This window comes from Cygnus atratus, chromosome 2 (assembly GCF_013377495.2).
Source record: "Cygnus atratus isolate AKBS03 ecotype Queensland, Australia chromosome 2, CAtr_DNAZoo_HiC_assembly, whole genome shotgun sequence".
Classification (NCBI taxonomy): Eukaryota; Metazoa; Chordata; class Aves; order Anseriformes; family Anatidae; genus Cygnus; species Cygnus atratus.
This window is the reverse complement of record NC_066363.1, coordinates 50,579,766-50,600,102: the sequence shown is the minus strand read 5'-3', so window position 1 is coordinate 50,600,102 and position 20,337 is coordinate 50,579,766. Positions and strand designations below refer to the sequence as shown.

Sequence of the window (20,337 nt, the reverse complement as noted above, 5' to 3'; positions counted from 1 at the left end):
AATTCATGCGATTTCAGTACAGAGCATAACTATCATATTAAGTCTGTCATCCTATTCACCACCAGCAACAACAGAAAATGATATTGTGTAATATGAAGATAACAAAAAGGACAACATGGTGAAAAGTAGCATATAACTAGATAGATGAATTTCAGAAACACTTATGCATTTTTTGTAGTCACTAGTGAGGTAAAACAAAATGCATGATGGGCTGTTTAAGACAGAGAGACATAGTTTTTATTATAGTTAATTCTTCCTTCCTGCTCCTAGGCCACACCCACTTCAAAAGTGAATCCAGACTTATATCTTGACAGAAATCATGATCCTGTTCCAACCAAAGGCTGTTTTATCCTGGCATTCAATGAGGCCAGGCTTTGTATTTTCAACTGAACATGTCTTTTTCTTTGCTGTCATTCCAAAGTGTGGTATTTCTGTTTATATGTCTTTTTTTTTTCTTCTATTCCTCTGAGCATTCTTTGAACACCTAAATTTTTAACCAATATATCATAAATTTGATTTTGAGTGTGAGAAAATGTGGGGAAATACCACTTCAGTACTAAGGTTGAGTTGGGGTCAGTATACATAGGGTTTTTTTGTTTGTTTGGTTGGTTTTTTTTCATATACTTCTGCTTTCATCATGAAATGGATTTGGTTTTGTTGAAATGGAACAACAACAACAACAAAATATGCCAAGAAGAGTCCAGGCTCTAACAGGCTGCAGAGCTCAGGGAATAAAGTGGTTTATGTCTTGATTTACAAAGTTAGGGCTCCTAGAAGTGTAGACGCAGAAGAAAGCAGTCTTCAAAAGGAAATGCTTTCTGGCTCTCTAGTGACTTATACTGTTATCATCGCTGAAGTTAACAGTGGACTCCTTGCTTTTTTTTTTTTTTTTTTTTGCATTTTGGTGTTATGTAAACAGCACTCACACCCATGTTCAATTAAGTTATTATTTTATACCACAGTTGCGTCTAGGTTTGTCTTTTGTTGTTGTTGTTGTTACTGTTGTTATTTGTTTGTTTGCTTTGTTATTGGCCTGAAAGACACGGTATTTTCTGAGGTTAAAGTTTTTTGGATATTTCAAATTTGGAGGCGTTTGAAATAATGGCATTTAGTAGAGGACTGCTGGTGATAGATTTTGTGCAATGCTGTACCCCTCAGAGAACACAGGCAGAATGGAGGAGGTGGCACACTGTGCTGCAAACCTGGTTTGGTTATGGCTGAGACATGGCTGATGAATCTTTGCGTTAATCTCCTGTTCATGACCTCTAACGATGGCAATGCATTATAGCTCTCACTTGCAGTTCCTGCATGTATGCACAAGCAGGAACATACACACCATTTTACCTGAGCTAAATTGTTAAGTCATCTTCAGCAGTGCTATGCTCTCTGTATTACTCCTTTGAAACTCAATCTTATGGTTTTTTACAACCTACAGATGAGACCATAAGTTCAGTTTTTTTGTTTTGCTTGTTTTTTCCTCTAATTATTGGCAAGATTATATCCTTTTCCCTCTAGTTTTTGCTTAACTCTATTCTTGTGAGTTTTCAGTGCCTTATTCTCTCTGTCACAGTCAGTTGATCATGTACCCATCAAGTGTTTTGTGTAACAGCAAGTGAGTAGCACACTTGTCTTGTGGTTAGAGTTGTCTTGGCCTTATATTCACTATTCCTAATATTTTTGTGGTACTGAAGGGATACTTGCAAATATAAAATAAATAAATAAACTATATTTGTAGTGTCAGTTCAAATTTAATACAAGGTTAGCTGAACTTGAGAATAAAACAGAAGACATGAATATTAAGCACTGCCCTCCAAAATATTTTCTTTTGCTTTATGAGAGTAATCTCATTTCTTTTAGAAGAAGAAAGTGAATGGCAAGCCAAGGGCCCCAAGCAGACAGATGATGTTTGATTTCACAAAGCAGATACTCATATTATGATACATTCCTAAGAAGCAGAATGGGAAAATAATGCTGTGGAGATCTGATTACTGTGTTTTCAAACACAGTAGATGATCTAAAATCAGAGCTGTGGAACCGAGTAAAAGCTGGGGCCTGGTGGATTGGCTGGAGAGCTGTGCTGACTGGGGCACAGCACCTGCTTATCCAGCTCTTCAAAGAGATTCTCCAAGGCTTCAAGTGTTGACAACAGTTGGTTGCCTTCTTTGCTCAGCCAGATTACTACTGTTTTCAGTTTGGTGGTGTTTGGAAGGAGCGGTAATACCCTTTATTCAAAACATCTCTCACCCATAAACCTTGGCTTTTTGATAGCCTTAGGCAGTCCTGGCTGCCTCATATTAGTATTGACTTTAATGGGAGTTCAGAACATGCAAAATAATCAGAAGGTAGCCAGGATTTTGGAGCAACAGTGTTCTGTAGTTTAAGATTTCTAAGTTGGTCTTTTCTGTTACAGAGAAAACTAAAATAAATCTCAGGCAGTGAATTTTTGGCTGTATTCCAGTGCTGCATAATGATGTAGACCAACGAACAGTTATACTCTAGGCTCACTGCAATTGCTTGCTTGCAACACTGCAAATAACATCAGGAGGAGAACAAAATAGAAAAAAAAAACAAAACACTGTTTTCTCAAGGAGAAAATCTCTAATAAGTACAGTGTTATGTGTTTTTTTTTTTCACCCTTAATGACTCAGCTCAAAGCTCCTAGTCTTTATTTTAATACCTTGTATTACCAAAACTTCTGTTGTACCTCAAACCTGTAGGCTGAAAAGTGGGCATAAGCAATGAAAATGCTGAACACACGATACCTCCTGAAAAATATTTGAATTTTAAGACATTATTCCAGCATACTTTGACATACCAATAGATCTGAAAAGCTTTAGGAGAAAATAACATCATCTGATGATACTTCATGAGAAATTGCTGTATTATTGAAGAAAATAAATTCTATAATGTGATTTTAAAACTATTTTGGTGGTTACAATTGCTTAGATTCAATGAAATGAACCGAACATAGTCAGAAATAGAAATTCAGTAATAAATGTCCCTATGGAATGTAGAAGTCCCACAAAAGCACTTTCTTTGTTTTCAAATGTAGTTGTTGTCTGTAAAACCTATGGTTTTATATATAAAAATTGTTCTTTTGGTGAAAAGCGTATACAATTTTTATTTATTTACATTGTTTTTTAGGCCAAAGTTAGATGGTCAGAAATCAGAACCTGTCAATTCCTATATGAATGAGAAACTGGTGATAGAAATGAAACATATTTTTCAGGTAGTTTTGCAGCCATGTGCTTTATTTTACACAGCAAGTATGCAATTTTGCTTTCATAAACAAAAACCATCAAAGCATTCTTTTTTCTCTCTCTTTTTTTTTTTTTTCTTTTCTTCCAGAAATACCCCAAATGGGCATACCTACAATTATTATCCAAATAATCTTCCTCTTCCTAATGTCAATGTCCAACCTTCCTCTTTCCTCTTACACCCTTTTTGTTAGCTTTTTCTGAAATTATCTTAGTCTGTGGGACTACAACTAAAACCAAATTCCTCTGTTCATCCATTAAATTCAGTTCTGCAAAGGCCACAACATTTTGGGTTGTCATTCCTATTGTGTGAAAATGTTTTTAAACATTTGGTTACCCGTGCTGTTGAGCCTTAAAGACTTGACATTCGCTGGCTTTTATGAGGCCTGTGATTATGTCTTGATTCTAGATAGTACCCACACCTTCGTGGTAGCAGTTAGAATATGTATCATATTCAAGCACACACACACACACTTTTTTTAAGAGAGGATGAAGTGGCTTTTTGTCACTCCTTAATCCTTTGTCAAAGGGTAGAAAATGCAGTGTTTTTCTGGCTGAACTGGCTGGACATCAGAGATTCTTCTCTTTCTTTGGGTCCCACAACCCTGCTTTGAAATATCTTTAAAAGAGATGAAAAGGTTGCGGCTGTAGCTTTAAAACCGTGAACTTTGCACGTTACTGAAATAAATGGTTCTCCTTTTTATTCTGGGGTCCAGGCTGAGATAATACACAGAAGTAAGAAAATGTGGATGTCTTCTAGTTTATTGTATCTTGACATTTTTCCTCCCTTTAATTTATTTTTGGGGTCTGGGAAGAAAAGCATGCCCAAAAGGCCCAGTGTATTGATGTGTGAAATTGAAGAAGTGGATCATTCCTATGATCCAGACATCATGCCCTTTGACAGGGTTAACATAAAAAGAAACATACTGTAAAACACACGCCTAAGTATGAAAAATTCCTTAAATTCAGGGTGTGTTCATACAAAGTAAAATTTTTACAGTGTGGAAAGCATTAAACCTGATCCAGAAAAAATGTGAGGTGCCCCAGCCATTGAGATGTGAATCTCTTTAATCCGCACAAGCATTAGAAAAATCTGAAACATGTGAAAGTTCAAAAGCTGCAAAGCCATTACATGACTCCTTATTCATTTCTCAAATATTGTAACTTTCTATTGAACTGTGAAAAGGCTTTTTCTTCTGTGTGTTTTTTTTCCCTCCCTTTCATCAGCAATATATATCAGTCACTCACTGATGCATTATTGCACATTGTGAAGCTGAAAGTGAGTTTCACTTGGTTATATCTACTTAGGTATAAATCCTGGATTTATTTTAGGGCATTTATGTAGTATTTCAGAAGTTGGTAACTTGCACCTTTTCAGCAGTTGCTGTCAGAGAGAGGAAAAGGGCAAGACTGAGTAATATGTGTTCTGTTGTTGTTGTTGTTTGTTTATTTGTTTGTTTTTTTAAGATCTCAATGTATTTCACAGTAAGCTTAGAAGTCATTTTAATGACCAGTTCAAACTTTGCATGAGGCCTTTTTAACCGAATACAAGCTAACAATAAATAAATAAATAAATAAATAAATAAAGCCAAATACCTTCTTGCAGCTTTACTTTACAGTTCTGATGTATACTCAGAGGACTCTGAAATTCAGTGAAACTTTGCTCCAGAGAAAATTCTAAGTTAAGGCTGGAAAAGGGGCAAACCTGGCTGGTACAGAAATGCTGAGCCCAAGGATATCCAACTATCAACAAACCCTGATGTGCATGCATGTTTGACTCCAAGGGCTGCTGGGGTCCCTTCCCGGCCCCTGGATGTCCTCAAGATCTGTACCAGCCGAGCCTTGCATGGAGACTCAGGCAGGCTGGTGGATGTGGCTGTCCTGCCAGCAGAGCTGATGGCATTCAAGATCCCTGTGCAGCTCTGCTCCTGCCTGAGCCTGGTGGCCTTCTTCCACGGCTCCTGCGGAGCTGTCAATGGTTTTCATGTGCTGAGAGCTCACTGAGCTCTTTGTTTAGCTTTTGGTATAGACATCCCCCACCCCCTTTTTTGGGGAGAAAGCAGCCAGCTTTGTTACTCAGCACATTGTCTGTCTATGGGGGTATTTGGTTTGCATCTGCAGTTGTGGTACTTGGCTTATTATGAAGCCTTGCCTTGCTGTGGTCAGTTGTAGCAGACCTCCATGTTCCAAACAATTGTCTTACTGGGGTATGAATCACGCTTTAGACTGTTTGCTTAAATGAAGTACTTGTTGAGATAAAATTGCTGGGGACGGGGACAGGAGCTCCTGTGTGTCTGATGGTTTTGCTCTAAGGGCTACTGGGGCAGCAGTATTACACTGCAGTGTCTGGAAAATAGCCTTTAGTATCAATTAACAAACTTTCTTGAGGGCATGGAGTACAGAAAGTTTCAGATTGATTTTTCACATTGATTTGTCATCTGAAAATTGGACACAAATTTTTGTCATTTAAACTCCTGTGAGAAGACAGTGTAGTGACAAAGAATCAATGGAGATTTTTTTTTTTTTTAAAGTGACAGGCAACTGCAGAGTTGGACAGAGACTTTCTGAGTTCTCTCCCCACAAAAAATGTCTTCTATACTTAAAAGGACAGGGAGAGACCTGCTTTCCACATGAAAATAGTTGGCAACCCAAATTTTACTGACTTGCCAAAAGATATGTCAAAGAGCTGAGGTAATCTGCTAATTTCTGAGGTGACGAAGCAGCAGAATGCAAGTACTCTCTTGGCTGGAGGTGGTGGTGACTGCAGGAAGAGGGGGGAACACCAGCCACAAACTCTGGGATCTCCTGAGGAGACCACATTCTCAAACAACACAGTGCTCATCATTTAGTTACAAAACCTAAACAAGACGAATGGCTCAAACCTCTGCCAAGACCCAAAGAGCTTAAAGGTAAATATTAGATAAGGATTAGCTGTAGTCATTCTGTCCTCTGCTGCCGAGGCCATGCAGCACAACAAAGGACTATTGATCAAAAGGTCATGTAGAAGAGGGCAGGGTTTGAAGAAACTGGATTCAAAAAAGGCCCAAATGAAATGAATGCAAAAATAGTAACTCAAAGGTGAATGGATTTGTGTATGACTGGCATTTCTCACATGCATTCTTTTATTTGTCTGATACAATGAATATCTATAATTTGGTTCATAGAATGACATCCAACTATGGTCTCCAGAGCTTAAAATGGTGAACGTGTCCCTCTAAATAAAATGGAGATGTGGCAACAGAAAATGCATTACTGTGCTTGGGTTTTCCACTTGATGCTGTTCTACTCCACATGTCTTGCCAGGGACACGTAAGGCTACTCGCACGTTTTGGTAGCCAGTGGCTACTGACTAGTACTCTAGTACTTAATTCTTCACATGGTATCAGGAGCAGTGGAGGGATGTTATACAAATCCCTGTTGTTAACTTGATTTTCTTGACCAAAAAGTTTGTTTGTTTTGTTTGTTTGTTTGTTTGTTTTTTCCCCATTTTTCTTTTGTGTTCAGTAAAGGTTATGTGTGAAAGGGGAATAATACTTTGTGGCTGGGATCTGCAAGTCGTCAACCTCTCATTTTATCATGAAAAATAAAAATAAAGGGCAATTTACTCTCGTTAGGCTGCTGGAAAAAAATGTAAAACACAGAGGTCCTACTGTCATCCACCAATGACAATCTGCTAAGTGGTGTTTGTATTTTGGGGGAAAGAGGAAAAAGAACATTCCCTGTGAATGACAAGTGTCAGTCTCCTAATTTCATATTGCCATTATGTATGAATAAAGAAAAAGGCCCATTATGTCTAACTAGAGAGAAATTTAACAAAGAAATACACTGTGTTGTTATGGAGAGGAAGGATAGACTTGTGGTTAGGGCACAGGAGAAGTTGGTTCAAATGTCTGGCTCTTCAAGAGACTTCCTCTGTGACCTTGGGCAACTCGCATATGGCCTCGCTCCAAAACAGCAATAGTACCCAGACTGGGAGAGAGATTTTGTATGGAGATACGTTCCCATTTAGGCATGCAAATGGGTGTCTAAACAGAAATATCTTTGAGATGAGAAAAAGAACTTTTGAAAATCTGGCATAAAAATAGGGACTACAGTGTTTGGAGCCTTTCCTTCCTTCCTTCCTTCCTTCCTTCCTTCCTTCCTTCCTTCCTTCCTTCCTTCCTTCCACCCTTCCTCCCTTCCTCCCTTCCTCCCTTCCTCCCTTCCTCCCTTCCATCTCTCCCTCCCTTCCATCTCTGCCTCCCTCCCTTCCCTCCCTCCCTTCCATCCCTCCCTCCCTTCCCTCCCTCCCTCCCTCTCTTCCTCCCTTCCTGACATTAGTGTGACAAAGAGGAATGCACAAGAGATGGTAAAGGTATGGTTTTGAATGGGCTAGAGACAGAATTTCTTCAAGACTCGGGAATGTTGAGATTCAGACTTGTGGGTTAGACACAGCTCTATCCAGAATTAGATTACAGTCTGTGTTGAAGTATGTTTTCAATTATACACTGTTAGAAAAGTAACATGAAATTTATCTTAAGTTGTCACAGTGCTTCAAAGCAGGGACTTTTCCTCTCTCTAAGTTGTTGAACAAACACAGGATATGCTGAAGCAAAACTGTTTCCAATTAAGTTGATGCATACTTTTCTTTAATGTTTCAGGACTTCAAGTTTAAGTTAAAGAAAAATCCTTTAGCCAGAGTTCAGAAGGATGATTCAGATAAAATTTCCTGGAAAGCAGTCATTTGCCTGAATTTGTGTGGCTGCACTGTGTTGGGTCCTCAGTTAGCACAGGGTGACACATAGCTATGACCTTCATCGAAACTGTGATGACTAATATTGACTGAGGATCCAGCTCTTCTCTGTGTTACATCATTGGATTTTTTCTTTTGTTCTAGAGAGCCAACTGATACTTCAGTTCCCTTGTTTGGTAAGGGGAGCTTAAAGCATATGTTGGATTAAGGAAAAAAAAAAAGCAATTCCAATAAATTTCTGTGCTATCTTTATCCAATGTAAATTTTTGTTGTAATAAGCATGTATTGTTAAGAACAACATTCTGAAGTTCGAAGGATTTTTCTTTCTTTCCTTCTTTCTTTCTTTCTTTCTTTCTTTCTTTCTTTCTTTCTTTCTTTCCTCACTTTCTCTCTTTCTCTCTTTCTCTCTTTCTTCTCTCTCTTCCTTCCTTCCTTCTTCTTTCTTTCTTTCTTTCTTTCTTTCTTTCTTTCTTTCTTTCTTTTTTCTTTTTTCCCTATCCAACTGAAACATCCTTTTTCATCACCTATCTTTTCTGGAGTGCTCTCCTGAAAACTTGTGTCATGCTGAAGATTAAAAAGCAATTAAGAGCGAGCAATGAGTTGTTCAGGTAAATTTAAATACACAAGCATCACATTAATTGTTCAGGTTCAGTTTTCCTGCTCAAGAAAAATAATTGCATTTTTACATTTGACAATCTTATTTGTTAATTTTTGGAGCTGCTGCTGCAGAGATCTCTGAACAAACTGCCTGAACAATCTTCTGTACGCTCTTTCATATAAATGGCATCTCCACCTCTGCTCCCCTGCACAGACACTTCCCTGCTGAAGCCTCACCAGAAAGGTTATGCCAAAACTAAATTTGACTCACTGCTGTTGACTGCTTTGCAATGAGTGGCGTGATCAATTTTCTTTTCCCTCGAGGCCAAAGTTAGGACTACTCAGAACTTATACTTGAGATGGATTTGACAAATGTAAAATATATGTGGAAATGATGATAAAAATAAACCCTTGCATTTCCATGATACTAAATAAGCAACAGAAATCATATGACAGGAAAAATGTCCAGTTTCTCACTTTGGCTGATAGTCCTGTTGAGCATGTGTGTTTCGAGGTCAGTGCTGAATGGGTTATGGATTTTTTAATCACTCAGGAAAAAAAATAATATATGTATATTTTTTATTTTAAAGAACAAGGAGTATTGTGCATAAAGATGTTACTGAAGTAATCCTTCTAAGCACTGTCCACGCAGTTGGAATCAGATTTTGTACAAGTATTCTGTAATGCATTAACCATCTGTAGGAAGCTATAAGAAAAAATCTTCAAAATTACAGCATGTCTTTGCTGAAGATCAGAAAGTTACTTTAACTTCTCTCGACAAAAGGAATCTCTTCTGTGGTACCCTGAATAGTCTTTTCACTCTTAATGCAATGTGTCATGCATTTTATGGGGGACTGTGCAGTGACAGGAACTGTCAGAAGAGAAAAGCTTGGATTTCGTATTTCTACTTGTTTTTGGTTGTGTTTAATACCTGTGTTAACAAATTAGGTCATGTAGAAGTTGAAATACTAGTTTGGTAATGGATCCAATTATCCAGTTGGTCAGAACTGTGAACCTACTTATCCTTGTGTAAAACTGTATTCTGGTGACCACTTTGAATTAATTATTGACTAGCTGAGTGAGTCCTGTCCACTTTTTAAACCATAGCAGAAATATATTTCAGCCAAATGTAAAGCTGAGACTATTTGAGTGAACAGATTTTGAGAGAGGGGAAAAAAATTAAAAAATATCTCAACGACAGGAGCAAAATCATTTGACATAAATGGACAGGTGCCTGAATGAAGAAATCTCCTTGCAAACCAGTGAGTCTAAGACACTTCTGAAGCTTAACATATATTCCAGAGTTTAATTCACATGCATTATTATTTAATTTGATAACCTATTATGAAATTATTCTGTAATTTGTTCCTGTGAATGTTATACTAGTTTCCTCCACACAAAGGACTAAATGACTTTCACATCAAATTATATGCATTGCTGGATAAATGCATCATGGAGGAGTGCAACATGTTTATATCAGCCTTTTCTTTCAACAATCCTTAAAACTTGTTTGGAGGAGAAATTGCAGCTGCTTTTGTCTGAAAAGTATTAGTGTTTGTATGACTGGCAAATATGACTAGCAACATGACTCAGCTTTAACAACAGTGACCTAGATCTTGCAGTAATGGACATTATCTCAGTCATAGTTGAGACATTTAAATGTCTTAATTCTGCATGAGAGCGTACACAGATTATACGGCAGCAACCAGACCCCTAATAGTCAAAACTGCCGTCCTTTATTGACACGTGGTTTGAGACAGTTTCAATATTATCAATGACTTTTCAAGCTTTGAGTAGATAGTGCATATCAGTAAGTGGTATGGATGAGATAGAGAAGTTAGGGATTTTATAATGGCTTAACTCAAATGAGACTGTTTCCAACAACAATTGATACATGTTTATAATAGCAAAAAACAGAGTTCAGATATTACAGAGACAAGTCTTTCTTCTGACAGAAAGATGGAATTTTGAACCATCCTCAGTTAACTGGCATCATACACTTTAACCCACCTGCTGATTGCTGCTCAATGATACTAGTTTGATCGGAAGCTTATTTTGACAGAAGAGAATGTCTGTTGTGACAAAAGCGCTCTTGCATTAGATATTTGTGGCCAACACATTAATAGTATGTGATGCCTAACTCTGAAGATTGCCTGATGACTCCAGCTTTAGACAGCAAACACTGAACTGCATGTATTATCTCAGCGAGCTATTCAGGTTCCCAAAGTTACACATGCACCAGAAAAATTTTGATGGGTGGCAGATTAAATAACATTGCTTCTTCTCTTTCCTCCTTCTTCGCTTCCCATCTTCTGCCTAGCTTCCCAAGGAAGATATATCGATTTTGGCCCTAAAATTGTCACTGAGACGGTGATAGACTGAGAACATCAATGTTGCATTGCTGTGAACTGGTCAGATTTTTGTACACTTTTTCTAACAAATAACACTGTTGCTGTCAGGTTTTGATCCTTGAAGCTAAAGACAATTCAGAGACTAACACCTCAACATTTTTAAGGTGTTCAAAAAATTATTTTAACAATACCTAAATGATCACTATATTGCATCAAAAATGCTTACCTTTTGGTGGAGTTAGGATTGGATCTAAAGCACTAAAAGGAGATCCATCAGTGCTGAAGGGCTTTAAGCCAGGCCTTTACATGAATTCATGGATGAGTTTACTTGGAAAATATTGACTGTCATTGGAAAACAGAAGCCAGACAAAATTAACAGCAAATCCTCTCAGCAAAGTAGATTTGTTGGCTGTCAGCTGCCCTAGATTCTAGAGCACAAAACAGTTCAGGCAGCCACTGAGCATCAGTGGCTCAGAGATTTGGGGAACTTAGCCTCTGTTTGTGAGGACAATTGGATTCCATTTGCAGAACTTGCAAACTTATATGTTAAATATTTAGTGAAGGAAAAGTAATGTGTTTTCACTACTGTATTTGGAGGGTTGGAGGATATCTTTTCTCTGGTTTTATTCCCCTAAGACCTAAGCATCTGTGTGGCTTTATGAAGGCCACCTTTTGTTGTCCTTAATGAAGCACCTGCCTTCCCTCTCACCTTCCCTCTTTTCCCCCTGATAAGTGGGTCAATAGAAGCTGGCACAGTGTTAACAGCGGCTCCAAATGGAAAAACAGACATCACCTCCAAGTGTCCCAAAAGCACAATTCCACCTCAACAGCCCTCTGTTTTATCATAGGCTTGAGAGTATCAGAAGAGTAAAAAACAGGATTATTTTAAAAAAAAAAAAGGAAAAAAAAAAAGAAAGTCATAAAAAACTCCCACTACTTCTTCTTGAGCATCTCTAAGGTTTTCTGCATGTCTATAGAGGGTCTGTATTTGCGGCAGTAAGTCTATTTGTTTTTGTCTCAGATATACCGCTAAACAAAGGGATTCTTTTTCCCTTAACTGTCCTTTCCCTTAACTGTCTAAATTGAGTTTATGGGAGGTCTCTCTTCTTTCTCAACCCCGAACTGATACAGATAATAATTCACATCCTCTTTGTTTGCTCTTTCCAGTTCTCCATGAATAGCTGTTAACTTAATGATCCTTCAGTCCTATATTTGAATGGACCACTAACCATTCCCCATACCCACTGGAGGGTGTAGGTCAAGGCATATTAATTAGGCAGGATTGTGTAAGCAGTTTTTTCCAAAACTACCACAGCCAGTTAGTCATCCAGACATTACATGATAGAAGTTCATAAGTTGAAAAGAATGTTCTTAATCATTTGTGCTCAGGATAACAGAGGCTTGAAAGGTACAAATGGAAAATACTTTTCTTGAAATTCAGAACCGAAATATTCCTCATAAAAGTGACACAAATTACTACAATTAATAATTTAACTGAAAAGATTTGCATACACATGAGAAGAGGAGGCAGAACTGCATCCATCTGGGTGTCAATGAGACTACAAAATTCAGAGCATAACACACTACAGGTGAAAAGGGATGGAAAAACACTTGCAGTAGTAACATTCACAGGTACAAAATGAGGGATCCAGAGGGAAATGTGAAGGAGAGAACTACGGAAAATGTCTACATGGAATGCATTTTTTCTACTTTTCAAATATAAATGGCAATTAGGAATCTTGAAAAACTGGATCCTATGTATGTAGAAAACTGGAGCAGTTATTCGTTATTATCTTAATATAATTCATGCTCTGTGGCTTAAATGAGACTGTGATAGATACACAGCTTGTGTCAGAAAAATATATTTAAATATTTTGAATCCAGTTAAAAGCTACTACATTTGGACAATGAAAATAAGCAATTAAAACATTAACTACAAGTACAAAGAATAATTTAAAAAAGACGAGGATTTCAGTGTTAATTATTTGACTTTAAGGTCAAATTCCAAGTGCAGTCAATCATTTCAGCTGCCCCTTTTCTGGAGAGTTCAATGATGAAAATGGGGGGAAAAAAATCTTTAAAAAATGGTGGTTCCAGCAGATCCCTTATAACTGTGTACCTTTTTTTTTTTTTTTTTTTCTCAAAGATTGAATTTAATCTTTTGCAGTTGTACTTGAACTTAATCTGCTTTGATTTATAAAAGTTATTAAATTTTCTTTTCTGAACTTACCCTTGTACCTCCAGTACAAAATTTTACATTCAATATTCTCTCCAGACCTGGATAATTTCATTTCCCTTTACTCATCTACATGTATAGAACAAGCAGCATTGGTTAGACTGACAGAGCATGACTGTTTGCTCAGCAACAACATCCATTCACCCTAAACCTTTCCTTTGTAAAGTTTGAAGCAATTGCATTATATACTTCTGCTTTGTGTCATCTTCTCTCTTGAATAATGTCTCTTTCTAAAAGCAACTGCGTTCTGTGAAGAGCTTTGAGTAAAGTTTTGCTGCAGTTCAGTATTTTGACCTTTTGAGATGAATTTGTCAGTCAAAATTCTTTTACTTTGGGAGAAAAGGTAAAGATTCCACTTAGAAAAGAATATGCTCTACAGTAGATTGATTTCACAGCAAAACCTACTATTGTCACAGAAAATGCACATGTTGTTAGAAATGCTCCTAAGCAAATTCTTTCAAAAGTCTATGGTCACCTTAACTTTTGAAGATAAAATTGAGCTTTTCCAATGTCAATAGATTTGAGAGAAATTAGATGAGGGTATTTTGTTTTCTGTGTTTGTTTGTTCTGTTGAATAAATACCCTCACTTCTTGAAGCTACCTGTTAGTAATACATAGGGTGTGGGAATAAGAGAACTGCTCATTTCTCATGATCTTTCCCTGAACTTCTCCCACTGGCCATCGTTAGAAACATGACAATGGAACAGTTTGTTTTTTAGAGTGAACCAATACTTCAGCTCCATTGTTCAGAGAAGTGTTGTTTGTCCCCTCAAGGGCATGCTTTCACTTGTCTACCCAAATTTGCCTGCTCAAATACATATTTGAACTGTGTCGCCAGTGTCCAGTTTAGATTGAAAATTCTTTAGGGCAGAGGTAGTAGTACCTTCCTTGTAATGACTGCCCTATATGGAAAACACAAGGCGTAAATCACCAGAACACTAAATACAAGGAAAATACTGATTTTGCCCTTGTATAAATGAGAAGCAAGATGCATTCACAGACATAGACTTCTTTGTTTATGATTTATATCTATGATTGTTTATCATGAATGTCTTCTTAGAGATTTCTGATTTTTCTCATGGCAGACTGAAATGGAGGTTTAGTGGTAGTCTGAGACTCCTTTCTTAGGCAGTTGACTTTTTGAAATCTAATGGCTAATTCTTGGACGGCAAGTGGTTTCTGCAAGTAAGATAATACCAAATGGAAGCTGGGTAATATTTTGGCTTAGATTGGTATCTACAGGACACAGTCTCAATAGAGAGGAAAGGACCATCCATTGCCAATAACCTTAATGATACCGAAGCCTAGACAGCCCTTTGTGTTGTTTTTTTTTTTTTTTTTTTTAATGTCTTACCAGTGGAAAGCAAAATCAGAATGATGAGCCCTTGTTTAACTGAAGTAGTAAATAAATCTAGCAGTCATTTTTCAAAACATTAGTTAGTAAATGTTTGCACAGTTCTTATAATATGTATGCATTTTGGTATGACCATTGATGGATGTTGTCTTAGGGTCTGGCAGGTAATATTGCAGAGTGACTGGAACCTTTTGAACTCTTCAGCATGACATCAGCAAGTGAAGCCTCTGCAGTGCTCTGATCTAAGAATGTTTTCTTTGTAATTCTTGAAACTCAGTGTACAAAACTGACTTTGGCTCTTGGTGGAGGAGAATGATAACTTGGTAAACCATGCATTAGAAACCTTAACTTACATACAGAAGAGGGCAACCATGTAGGAAAACACTGAAATCTGTTACTGAATTTAGCTTTCAAACGGTGGCCTCTTAAGTCTCAGGAGAAGTTTTGGAGATGGGTGTCACCAGTATTAATAATGTATGTTCAACTGTCTCCAGCATATCTGGTTCTTACCTGTGAGAGTTTTGGAAAATGACTTAGCCACCTATGTGCTTGTGTAGTTATCCTGCCAGCATGCTTCTGCATACCACAGGGTCAGGAATTACTGACAAAATGCCACAGTTTGTCTGTGCTTGCTGTGGCATGGCGACTTACGACATGCCAAACTGCCATTCATTTGTAAGTGAGAAGCACCATCAAATGCAGTGAGCCAATCTTCCTTCTATAGATCCTTGGAGTAGCAGCTACAAATTGTATTCTTATGCAGGCAGAGTGTGCAAAGCAGAATGATACTCTTTAATACCAAATGTATTCATGCTTACTGAAGGCTATATAATAGTTTTGGGTTTTTTTGTTTGTTTGTTTTTTTGTTTTTTTTTTTTTTTTTGGTTTAGAAGTCATTTGCAGAACTTTGACCTGGATTGCTTGAAATAATAGAGCTGTCACTAATACAATATTTTTCAAAAGCGGGTGCAAATTACACCCCTTTGCAAGAGCCTGCTGGGTAATAGCAGAAACACAACAATAGAAATGAGGCAGACCAGTGAGAGGGAACAAACATAAATCTAAGATGCTGAATCCTAGGGAGTCAAGAGTAGCTTCCATTATGAATAATTCTTTTCTTAATTTATTTCTTGTCTCCCTCCCCCAGTGTTTCTGTTGCTCTATAGGGTATCCTATTATTGATTTAGATCAATAGTAGACTCTCAACATGTTTGGGTTTTTGTTCCTCATTTGGTTTTACATGCAGAATAGTTGGGAGGTTGTGGACAGTAAAGGGAAACAAACAGCAGTGCTAATTTCAGTATTTTTTCATTTCTAAATTAAACTTTGTTTTGCATGAGTCTCTTTATATTCAATCTTTGCAGACACAATAACATACTATTTAAATGTGCATTTTAAGTGATTGTGATCTGGCTGAAAATATTGTCCTAATGAGTTCTGGAGATAAAATTGAGAGCTAAATGATGGTGCTTTGTTTTGGAAAATCTGTTGTATTCAGTTCTGGCTTAGTAAATGAAGCAATATCTCATGAGGTCTTCATGAGCTTTAGAAAAACTTTATATAGTTCTGTATATAGCTAAAAGGATTACTGATATTGTTTCAGACTAGCTTGTGGGTCATAACACCACTGTTTCAAAGCCCAGATATTATTTTTGCTGCTTAGATTAATTTTGAAAAAGGGTGCTACAAGGAATAGTAGTTGTATATGAGTCCTGATTAACACAATCTCATCCCTTCTGAATGTCGCAGAAAATCAGTTCCTGTCTTTTTTTTCTTCCCTAAAAATATCTTTTGGATTCCTGGTAACTCTTACACTTATTCTTTTAACCACTTCACAGAATGCAGAGCTGACTGTGGGTAAGGGTCTAGAATATTTCCCCATCTTCACATGCATTTTCACAATGCAGCTGTTGATCATGTGAAGATATCCATATTTCCTTCACGGCTGACACCCTGCAAATGTCTGGTGTGACTGGAGATGGTAAGCGTGTTCACAGCAAAAGCAGCTTGCTTCTTATAGGGACTACCTGTCAATTTTCTAGGAGGCGAGAGGATTTCAAGTAAAAATAAGGGTTTCTTCAATTGCATTAAGACAATGCAGACCATCAATGAATGAAAAGAAGGTGTGTCATGCTGGGGTATGGATCTAGGAATCCAGACATCAGAAAAACAAATATTTTTTTTTGTTTTCATTCGCTTAGAGGGAAAAGATGTATGAGAGGAAAAAAAAAAGTCTCATTCTGATTTCTGTTTCACAGATTTTTGTCTCACCTCACTTTTTTTTTTGGTAAGAGTTTTTTCTTAGCTGCCTCTTTAAAACCCTCTTTCGCTGTGAAGTTTAATAAAATGTTGACAGCTGTCAGACTAGGGATGTGCTGACAATGCTGCCTATCACACTGACCAACTGTGTCACTCTTTCCTTGTTCTTCCATCTGTCTGTCTTTTCCTGTTTGTCATTTTTATCCTGCTCACACTATAAGTGTCTGTGAGATAAGGAACATTGTTTTTGCAAGATGTTTTGTACAATACCTAACACCGTTGGTCTTAATGTATGTTGTACACTCGTGTTTTATTCAGTTTATTTAGTTTCCTTTTCTAGCTGAAAAACTCATATCAGGTGAAAAAAGATCAATCCTCCATTATATATGGATGTAATTATCATTTTGACAAGAGTCTAAGATGTTTAAAGAAGAATCTACAAGGCATTAACTTCTGTCAGTGCTTGCTTTTTCACTAAAGCAGAGCTCATGCCTTTATGGAAGGGTTGAATAATCCAGTCAACTAATTAACTACACCTTCTGTCATTTTTTTTTTGAACGCTTTCATTTGGGAGTGCATGAATGTTTCCCACTGTAACCTAGTGAACCTGATATAAGACAGAGAATTGCCATTTGAGCTAAACTAACCATATTCTTTTCTCTATTTAAAGAAATAATAAGACTACAAGGACACATTTATTGCGTACCAAATTATTCAGGTCCTTTGTGTTCAGTGAAGCTCATTTAAAAAAAAAATCTGATAAAGGAATAAATATGTAATCATAAGTAAAATAACGCATACTGGGTATAGATGACATATCTAATTCTAATGATAATGGACTTCAGTAGATAGACATTTATGCTTTTGTATTCTGCATTGCATAAATCACCTGATTAAGTATGCTAAGCTTATATGCCAGCAAAGTACACAGCTGTGTTTAAGGTTAACCCTTAGTATACATATCCCTACAATCTTTTTCTAGTGGTGTATGCTCCATAACAACCCCTGACCTCCTGATCATTCTCCACCATTTTCAAAAGGAAATGATCCAGTCTGCTGCCGCTTTCTGCTTGCCCATTGCCATGCTGAAGTCCATCTTTCTTGATACTTCTCATACTAGTCCTCTTAGCTGCTCCAGGCAGTGGACCACCAGATGGTGACCATCTACCTCCTTGAATGTTTGGTTTGTCATCTTTTGTAGCACTGCTCCATGGATGAACCCTAATCTTGAAATTAGGATATTAAAGATGAGGCAAACCCTAGTTTTTGGGAGCAGTATATTCTAGAGTTATATAGATACATATCCACTTCAGTGGGTATCTTGTTCTTAGAGCTAATGCCTTGAAAACACTCCTTGATATTTCAAATAATATTTCCCCATTTCCTAGATATATTCTATTTGTTAGACATGGCCTAGGTACAGAATGACCAGTTTGCGAGCACTCAGCTATGCTGTAGGTCTCTCAAGCTGTATGGAAATGGACTTTTGTAATTTGTGCAAGTTTGTATTTTGCTAACTGATTAAATAAACAATAACAAATAAATAAATAAATAAATAAAGACACACACCCAGCTCCCATCACTTTCCTTTATTACAAACAGAGCAAAGCTATTCTCTTATACCACGAGAGATTTATATATTCCCTTCTTACAGGTTGCATTTTTGGAGGGGGACCAAAAGGAATGGAAGAGCAGCATCAGTCTCTGAATAGCAAATCTTATTTTCTCCATGCAATAGTTCTTCAAGAATGAAACAGGTAAATTTTAATGAATCACTATGAAGCAGAAAGAAAAACTGAGAAGTAGCTCTACAGAATATCAGTATTGATTGCATTCGTTTCATTTCATTTCAAATATTTTAAATAACAGTATGATAGAAGTAAAAAAGAATTAAATCTACTTGTAAATACTAACGTGTTAAAACTGATCTTTCTGTTTCTTGGCAGAGTTAAAATCTACCACAGGAACAATTAAACCCAGTATAACTTGATGCTTCACTCTGAAGCAGATATGTACCTTCACAGACATTAATATCTGGTCTTGCTCCCATAAACCCTTATTTCTGGATGCAATCTCATCTTTCTTAAATATTGTAATGGCATCGAGAGAAAAACTATGCATATGTGAGAATCTGTAAACTTGGACACATTAACAACAACAAGGCAGTTTAACATCGTGCATTAACGAAAAAGGAGAAAAAAAAAAGCCAGCTGAAAGCAAGTCCCACCTACATAGCAGTTCAGCAAAGTGAATGACGTAGAGAGGACAGCTGTGACCACAATGACGTACAGCAAGGCATTACAGCTTCAAACTGCATTCTGCCTCTGAGTAGACATTTGATAACGTTGTGATCCAGGAACATAGCTGTTCCTTTTTGTGCATTACCATAGCATGACCTGCTCATCTTTAAAAATATACATATATATATATTTGGTGAATATTTTTTTTTCCATTTCTTCTATGTTGTGTTTTGTATTAGTGAAGATAGAACATTTTCTACAAAGTCATCAGGGAAATGACTTTTTGTCTTTTTCCTTTTTATTGTTTTGGTTCATTTTTATTTATTTATTTGTTTGTTTGTTTGTTTGCTTTGTTCTGTTCACAGTAGCGGGACTTGCAGCTTTGTGCCACTGTGAGATGAACTGCATTTTGCATCATTGTCTTCACCTTCACATCTGGGGTTGATGTCTTCACCTCGCCTCTGTAACTAGCCCTGAGGCACATGTTGTCTCATATCCACACGCCTTCTGTCATGTTTCATTATTGAATTAATAAAAACCATGTTCAGAAAATGGGACATGAAGGGCTGGACTGAATTCTGTAGACATGCATGGAGGAGGCACTCTGCATGCAGATTCCACCTTTCCTGCATTCAGGTAGTAGTTGTGGGAAGCAGCTGCCTTGATGTTTCCATCTTTCATTTGTGGAAAACTTAATAAGTCTTTGTTCAAGTCTGTTTATGCATTCATTACCTCTTGTTTGCAACACTACACTAAGCTCCAGATCTAAGGGAAGGACGGCAAGTTCTATCTACCATAGCAGGCATAGCATGGATTCAGCAACAGGACAACTTGGATGGACTTGAGTTAGGTGCACCAAAGACTGAACAGAAACACTGTAAGAAGTCGGACTTATTCCAAAATTTCTGTTATCCCTCTAAGGGTGCTGTGATAAGAATATGTTGCTCTCTGGAAGAATTTGGAGGAATCTCAGTGCATAGTGATTTTCTTTACACGTCCTGTGTTTGGAAAAGGCCATGAAACCCTTATAATGAACTGTACAATATTGTCATAGAAAGACATTTCTACAAAAGGTTTGTTTACCACTTAAACTACTGGTTAGGAAACCTCTTAAATATCTATTAACAATGAATCAGAAAGATTAGAGTAGAGGGGTGAATTATTTTATTTTGAACATTGAGTATATTGATTAAAATTCATTTCAATATAAAAGATCCCTGCAGGGGCCTTCCCTCGAGGACTGTGTTTGATTTGCATATCCTGTAGATAGACCTGTCTTTACTTGTTTTTACTTAAGATGATGTCTTTACA

General features: G+C 37.2%; 1 long non-coding RNA gene across 3 annotated transcripts in view; it reads left to right on the top strand.

The window, feature by feature from the left end:
* The window catches only part of LOC118249685 (uncharacterized), a 155,360-nt gene extending 135,777 nt beyond the window's left edge, over positions 1-19,583 (top strand). For all 3 annotated transcript variants that reach the window (XR_004779185.1, XR_004779183.1, XR_004779184.1), the window contains 2 exons: positions 18,441-18,543; positions 19,392-19,583. This is a non-coding gene — a long non-coding RNA (uncharacterized LOC118249685). The remainder of the gene's footprint in view (positions 1-18,440; positions 18,544-19,391) is intronic.
* Positions 19,584-20,337: the final 754 nt, after the last annotated feature.